The following is a 7,949-nucleotide window of genomic DNA, read 5'->3' as shown; positions in this document are numbered from 1 at the left end:
GATAGAGCTCTCACGGTCTCTGCGAATATTTGGGGAGACATGCGTTGATGGATCTAACTGATGAGCATTTTTATGAGGTGCAGGCAACCGATTAGATATTATCTGATTATGTTGACAGGAGTGGACGGTGATGGGGATTCTACGTCCTAAACTGATAAATGGTTACCAAGATTAAACACTCCTAAAATTTACCAAGATAGCTGATTTAATTTCTTTCCTTTAATATTTCGAGTTTCTAGCAAATCCTTATGTCGCCAATCACTAAAACAATAGCTTTTTGACTTTCATAGAGTAAAAGGTTAGCTAAGTAAAAATATAAAAACCCGGCGGTAGAGCCGATATGTAGCACGGTACTGTTTAAGACAGACCGCAAAACATCATCCGGTTTTTGGGCAACAGAAAGAAGAGAACCTGTCCCAAAGCCACGGCAGACGGAACCAGAGCCGGACAGGATGTACATCTCTTGACCTTGCTGAAAGCCAGTAAACCAGTTTGCTGCAGCTCATCCTTCTACTTCACTCTTTTTGCCACCCTGCTATGTGAATATTTTACACAGGTTTCTCGCCCGTAACTCTCCACGTCTCGCACATCCGGTTACAACGTAGCTCTACATGAACTGCAGAAAATTCTCAATTTGCATATCGTTTCAGTTGATACAAAAAACAGAATTCACTCTTTGTGCCTATGTTTGTCTGTGTGAAGGGATGCACGGACATGGATATCCTGTCACATTTTGATATATCCAGAATCATGTTACAATGGTACTTGAGAGCAGGAGTGAAGGTTCTTCTCACTCAGTAATTAGATAGTGATGCAAATTTTAAAGAAGAAACTATATGTACATCAGGCTAACAAGAAATACCCGCTAAACACACTTTCTGATCTGACAAAATGCTTCTCTTTCTGTTCATGTCACGGTTTCTCCTCACTCTTCTTCCTTCTCTTTTAGCTTTTTGCGAACCCTGCGCTATCATATCCATCTATCCAGAGTAGTGTTCACTTCCTGCTGCTTCATGATCCCCAAAAAGTTAATATAATTACTTGTCTACCGTTTCATATTCCTTTCTTTGCACTTTTCTCTGTCTTCAGTATTCCGACGGATTTGAGTCGGCGGGACACGGCTTCCTCTCCTGTGGCAACTTCTTCACCTCTGTGTTATGTTACAAAGTTTCTGCAATACGGATATGAAATTTTTATTGCTGTTGTGTTGACCGTAGCGATAACTTCCTATCGCTTTCTTTTTTTTTTTTTTTAGCAATTCGTCTCCTTTCCTGAGCTGTGTCTTAATAGTTTCTAACAGGTTTATGTCTTTTAAGTGTGAACAGTTTGAGAACTATAGTAGACGGTTTTCGTTCACCAGACATCAGTTCGTAAAAGTAATTTCCGTTAGTTACAGCACAGTCCATATCCGGCAGCCGGATGGAGTGGCCGAGCGGTTCTAGGCATTACATTCTGGAACCGCGCGACCGCTACGGTCGCAGGTTTGAATCCTGCATCGGGCATGGATGTGTGTGATGTCCTTAGGTTAGTTAGGTTAAAGTAGTTCTAAGTTCTAGGGGACTGATGACCTCAGAAGTTAAGTCCCGTAGTGCTCAGAGCCATTTGAACCATATGCGGAAAAAAACGCGGATTGAGTTTTTTAGGAATCGCTTAGTGGTACACTCGGTTAAGCTGATGTCGTGACCGCAGAGAATCACCATGTTTATATACATACTTCAAAAGGACGGCTTAGTTTACCAAACTTTCTCTTGCGGTTGTAATGAATCATTCACGCTAAAATGGCTCTGAGCAGTATGGGACTTAACATCTGATGTCATCAGTCCTCTAGAACTTAGAACTACATAAACCTAACCAACCTAACGACATCACACACATCCATGCCCGAGCCAGGAGTCGAACCTGCGACCGTAGCCGTCGCGCGATTCCAGACCGAAGCGCCATCATGCACACTAGTTTCTGAATTTTTGGTTTTGCTTCAATGGCCTGTAACGTTTAAGGATATGTTCAGTGTAGTTCCTTGGTTTACTGTACATTACTGTGAGTACCGCATATGTTCGATATCAATGCACAAAAACCATTCAAAGACGACGGATGTCAGCACCAGGTGTGGAGGGTAATTAAAGTGTGTCTTAGAGATGCTGAAAACAGTGCTGTCGTTATGAACTACAGCAAAGAAGCGTTGTGATTGACAGACTACAAGACCAATCGAAAAATTCGCAGGTTCCGGATAGGTTAATGAGTCAAACGATTTTCCCCTCAGCCGAGGGACGTCTGAGTAGGCTACTAGCTGAAGAGTTGGCGATTGATAGAGCTCTCATGGTCTCAGCGAATATTTGGGGACGCATGCGTTGACGGATCTAACTGATGAGCATTTTTATGAGGTGCAGGCAACCGATGAAACATTGTCTGATTATGTTGGCCAGGAGTGGACGGTGATGGATGTCCTATGTACTAATATCATAGGAAGAGAAGTGGGAGTGACGATTTATAGCGCATGCACCACAAGCCTGATCGCGGGTAATGTTTGCTGACTATAGCGTTCATTTCCTGACATACATCGAATGGTAGTCATTGTGGAGAATATTAAGCATGGGGACGAGAAACGAAGGATTGGTTAGCTACCTCAGAATGTTAGAGCGAAATGTAAACGAGATGCTGTTCAACCAAGGGATCCCTGGGGATCGTGGCGCATATGCTTCTGATGTGGGAGCATTTGACATTTTGTTAGAGACTGTAAGGAACGGAGGCAAAATGGCATGAACAGTGGGCGCCAGAGGTCGGCGAGCATGTGGGACACCTGCTTACCTCCGTACGGCTGCCGCTAAATATGCGGGGTTAACATGACCCATTTGCCGTTGGTGTGTGGCGGCTTTGTATCAGAACCGATGAGCGGATCGACTGTTTCAAGTAGCTGTGTATCTTTAGCCGATCTTGAGTGGTGTAATACCAATAGATGTATTGCTGGGTTTCCGCAGCTACCGTTGGTTAAGGATGATTGGCGATGTGTTTCGGAGACCTTAGAAGTCACCGGCCAGGTTCGCAGCAAACTTAGAATAAGTTTATGTGGCCCTGAACGTTTATAGTGGTCAAGTAAATAACTATGAAGGTGTTACTGGGGTGCGATTTCTTGGTGTGTTCTCCATGTGTACTTGATTATGCCCAAAAGAAGTTGAGCCGTGCATGGCTCGTGTTAGTGCCATGTCTTATTTAACGTCCTGTTTATACCGTACTATCACCTCGTTATGTTAATTTCAATTACTGGTGTCACTGAGTTGCTGCCTGGCCTGCCCGTGTGCGGCAGCAGCAGCGCTTATCGATATAGGCCCTGCCGTATTATCTTTGCTGGACTGCTATTACTTCCCGGTTGTCGTGTGTCGTCCAGTAGCTGGAATGCGCCAGCAGTGCAGTTCGGACCTGGCCATGTTTGAGCTAGGACGTGGCTGAAGTTCAGTCGGGGCGTGGCAGCAGTGAGGTCCGGACAGCCATGACTAGCCCGACGGTTGCCCACACGTAACACTTGAGTGCAGACCACCTTGGTTGGCCGTCGGTCAGTCATCTTGTCGGACGACTTGTATGGTGGCAGGCGATCGCTTATAGGATGTCTGCATGTGCCGACTCGTGATTTGTCCTTGTTATGGCACAGTCACTGCCGTTAGTATTGTCTAGGCCAGCCGTTGTGACCGAGCCTTTCTAGGGGCTTCAGTCCGGAACCACGCGGCGGCTACCGTGGCAGGTTCCAATCCTGCCTCGGGCACGGATGTGTGTGATGTCCTTAGCTTAGTTGGGTTTACGTAGTTCTAATTCTAGGGAACTGATGTCCTTAGATGTTAAGTCCCATAGTGCTTAGAGCCATTTGAACCATTTATTTGTTGTCTGGTTCTTCGTGCAAGTGTGTAGTTTGTGTGATTTCGATTGACAAGTCATTTCAAATGCTGTCGGCGTGCTGTTGTGTACCGAGTCGGTCGGTTGGCGTGCAGCAGCGAGGAATTCTCGGCGCGACGTAGTTTGGCCAGGGCCGCTGGCGGTCTCTACGCGGTGTCGAAGTGTGTGGGGCTGTTCCCATTTCTACGAGATCCGTGGCTCAACGAACCGGGACACGAAAGTTGAATTTTGATTTACTATATCAGCAAGTCAAGAATGTTTATATTGTGTCTTTGGGATTTAGTTGTCGGCTGTTGGGATATTCCAGCGAGCAACAATGGGGTTTTGAAGTTGGAAAATTCTAGCCACCCTCCGGTGGAGTTTCACTGTATTTGGTTATTTCAATTGAAGCGCACCAGCGGAATCTTCTGCCTTGTGGCCGTTAACGTTTCGGTTATCTGCCCTGGCCGTTCACGTACATTTCAGGCAGTGTACTTTCCTGATCATGTTGTTGCTGTCCAGCACGGTGTGTAGTTTGAAAGCTCCATGTATGACTGGTTGTTGGCGCCAATATCTTCTACGTTGTTCCGTTGAACTCACTGTCGTGCCCTGGTAGGGTGAAGTGAAAGTTATTTTGTCGGCGGGTCCGTTGACCGTCGGTCGGTTGGGTTGTCATCGGATCATGAATGGTTGGCACTACTGCCTCTCTCACCTAAGCGAGCGTTAGTGTTTGAATTCCAGGCCGACCCTCGAACATCTGAGCGGCCTTGAATGTACTGCCCCCTTTTTATTTGTTCTTGTTGTTAGTACTAGAATGCCTTCTAGCCGATTTTTTAAAAATTAAGGTTATTTTGCCATTAAGGTGTAAGATTCTTTAGGTATGTATACAATTATCTCGACGATGTGCTCGTCTGTAGTGCTAATTTTGAAAAATATTTGAGAAACTTAGAACAAGAGCGGTGGGTCTGATGGTCAAACTAAATAAGATCTCATTAGCTAGGAGAGGAATATCCTTCCTAGGGCACATTTCGTCAGTCAGGGGTGTTAGTACTGATCAGTCAAGAATTAATGGTTCAAATGGCTCTGAGCACTATGGGACTTAACATCTGAGGTCATCAGTCCCCTAGAACTTACAACTACTTAAACCTACCTAACCTAACGACATCACACACATCCATGCCCGAGGCAGGATTCGAACCTGCGACCGTAGCGGTCGCGCGGCTCCAGACTGAAGCGCCTAGAACCGCTCGGCCACACCGGCCGGCAAGAATTAACGCCATTTACAGTGTTCACAGTTCTTCGAAATAAAAGGAAGTTCGCCCGTTTAATCAACTGATAAATTTTTTCAGGAAGTTTTTGTCTATCTTTTCCGCGCTCACAGCTCCTCAGTCAGCTACGACGAGAGGAGGAAAGTTCATATGGGGCGAGAGCCAGCAAGCCGCCAGCGAATACCTAAAACATGCCCGCCGTAACGCTCCACAACTGGGAATCCCAATTTCAATTGGTCACTTGAGGTTCAGACGCACGCTTCCTTTTCGGGTATCATGGTGGTTCCACTACAAGAACAAGCAGGGGAACGCAGGTCCTTAGCCTATGCATCAAGGGAGCTGTCTGGGGCTGTTCGGTTGAGCTGGAAGCCCATCCTTAAGATGGAACTCGGTCGAGCTACGCAAAACGGAGTGAATATCAAGGTAGCAATGCTGGTCTCGGCGTTCAGTTTGTGTATATCAGAGAGTAACAGGACCAAGTAGGCGACGCACTAGGTCGCATTTCTGTTTAGAAGAAAGGGATACCCTGTTATAGCAGTAGACATGATGGAAAAGGGAAAATCTACCTACTCAGGAGCTTGGTGCTGCGTTTTTAGATATTGTACCAGTCGGTGTGTGGTAGAATTGTGGGCACCCATGATTTGCGGATGATTGTTTAGCACGTAATGTGAAAGGTGAGCAAAGGGGCATTGTTACCTGTAGGTGTGGCAGAGGCGACCGGACACCAAGGAGCCACTGCTGTACTCACGGAAATCCCTGCAATGTTGTGTAATCTTGAGCAAGAGCAGGAATAAGATGAGGATTTAAATGCCATCCAAAAGGATTTCAGGGAGAGGCGTCTGGTGAACCGGTATTCTGTTACAGCACTAGTCACGATGGATACTGAAAAATCTACCTACTCAGGAACTTGGTGCTGCCGGTTTTAGATATTTTCTCCAATTTTGGGTGTGGCAGAATTTTGGGCACCCTTGAGGATGATTGTCTAGCACAGAGCTTGAAAGGACATGAAAGCTAAAGTCCAGAAGTTAAATGAGAATGGAGAGGAATGTAACTCACGAAAACTCGACATCAGTGACAGGAGAGCCTTCTTGCAGTCCACCATCGAGTTCCACGTTTTTTTTTGTTTTTTTTTTTATTGTCATCAGTCTACTGACTGGTTTGATGCGGCCCGCCACTAATTCCTCCCCTGTGCTAACCTCTTCATCTCAGAGTAGCCCTTGCAACCTACGTCCTCATTTATTTATAGACATTCGTCTATAGCACCACATCTCAAATGCTTCGATTCTCTTCTGTTTCGGTTTTCCCACAGTCCATGTTTCACTACCATACAATGCTGTACTCCAGACGTACATCCTCAGAAATTTCTTCCTCAAATTAAGGCCGGTATTTGATATTAGTAGACTTCTCTTGGCCAGAAATGCCTTTTTTGCCATAGCGAGTCTGCTTTTGATGTCCTCCTTGCTCCGTCCGTCATTGGTTATTTTACTGCCTAGGTAGCAGAATTCCTTAACTTCATTGACTTCGTGACCATCAATCCTGATGTTAAGGTTCTCGCTGTTCTCATTTCTACTACTTCCCATTACCTTCGTCTTTCTCCGATTTACTCTCAAACCATACTGTGTACTCATTAGATTGTTCATTACGTTCAGCAGATCATTTTATTCTTCTTCACTCTCACTCAGGAAAGCAATGTCATCAGCGAATCGTATCATTAATATCCTTTCACCTTGTATTTTAATTACACTTGTGAACCTTTCTTTTATTTCCATCATTGCTCCCCCGATGTACAGATTGAAGAGTAGGGGCGAAAGAGTGCAGCCTTGTCTTACACCCTTCTTAATACGAGCACTTCGTTCTTGATCGTCCACTCTTATTATTCCCTCTTGGTTGTTGTACATATTGTATATGACCCGTCTCTCCCTATCGCTTACCCCTACTTTTTTCAGAATCTTGAACAGCTTGCACCATTTTATATTGTCGAACGCTTTTTCCAGGTCTATAAATCCTATGAAAGTGTCTTGATTTTTCTTTAGCCTTGTTTCCATTATTAGCCGTAACGTCAGAATTGCCTCTCTCATCCATTTACTTTTCCTAAAGCCAAACTGATCGTCACCTAGCGCATTCTCAATTTTCTTTTCCATTCTTCTGTATATTATTCTTGTAAGCAGCTTCGATGCATGAGCTGATAAGCTGATTGTGCGACAATTCTCGCACTTGTCAGCTCTTGCCGTCTTCGGAATTGTGTGGATGATGCTTTTTCCGAAAGTCAGATGGTATATCGCCAGACTCATATATTCTACACACCAACGTGAATAGTCGTTTTGTTGCCACTTCCCCCAATGATTTTAGAAATTCTGATGGAATGTTATCTATCCCTTCTGCCTTATTTGACCGTAAGTCCTCCAAAGCTCTTTTAAATTCCGATTCTAATACTGGATCCCGTATCTCTTCTAAATCGACTCCTGTTTCTTCTTCTATCACATCAGACAAATCTTCACCCTCATAGAGGCTTTCAATGTATTCTTTCCACCTATCTGCTCTCTCCTCTGCATTTAACAGTGGAATTCCCGTTGCACTCTTAATGTTACCACCGTTGCTTTTAATGTCACCAAAGGTTGTTTTGACTTTCCTGTATGCTGAGTCTGTCCTTCCGACAATCATATCTTTCTCGATGTCTTCACATTTTTCCTGCAGCTATTTCGTCTTAGCTTCCCTGCGCTTCCTATTTATTTCATTCCTCAGCGACTTGTATTTCTGTATTCCTGATTTTCCCGGAACATGTTTGTACTTCCTCCTTTCATCAATCTACTGAAGTATTTC

This window comes from Schistocerca piceifrons, chromosome 8 (assembly GCF_021461385.2).
Source record: "Schistocerca piceifrons isolate TAMUIC-IGC-003096 chromosome 8, iqSchPice1.1, whole genome shotgun sequence".
In the NCBI taxonomy this organism is placed as follows: domain Eukaryota; kingdom Metazoa; phylum Arthropoda; class Insecta; order Orthoptera; family Acrididae; genus Schistocerca; species Schistocerca piceifrons.
This window is presented reverse-complemented; position numbering follows the sequence as displayed.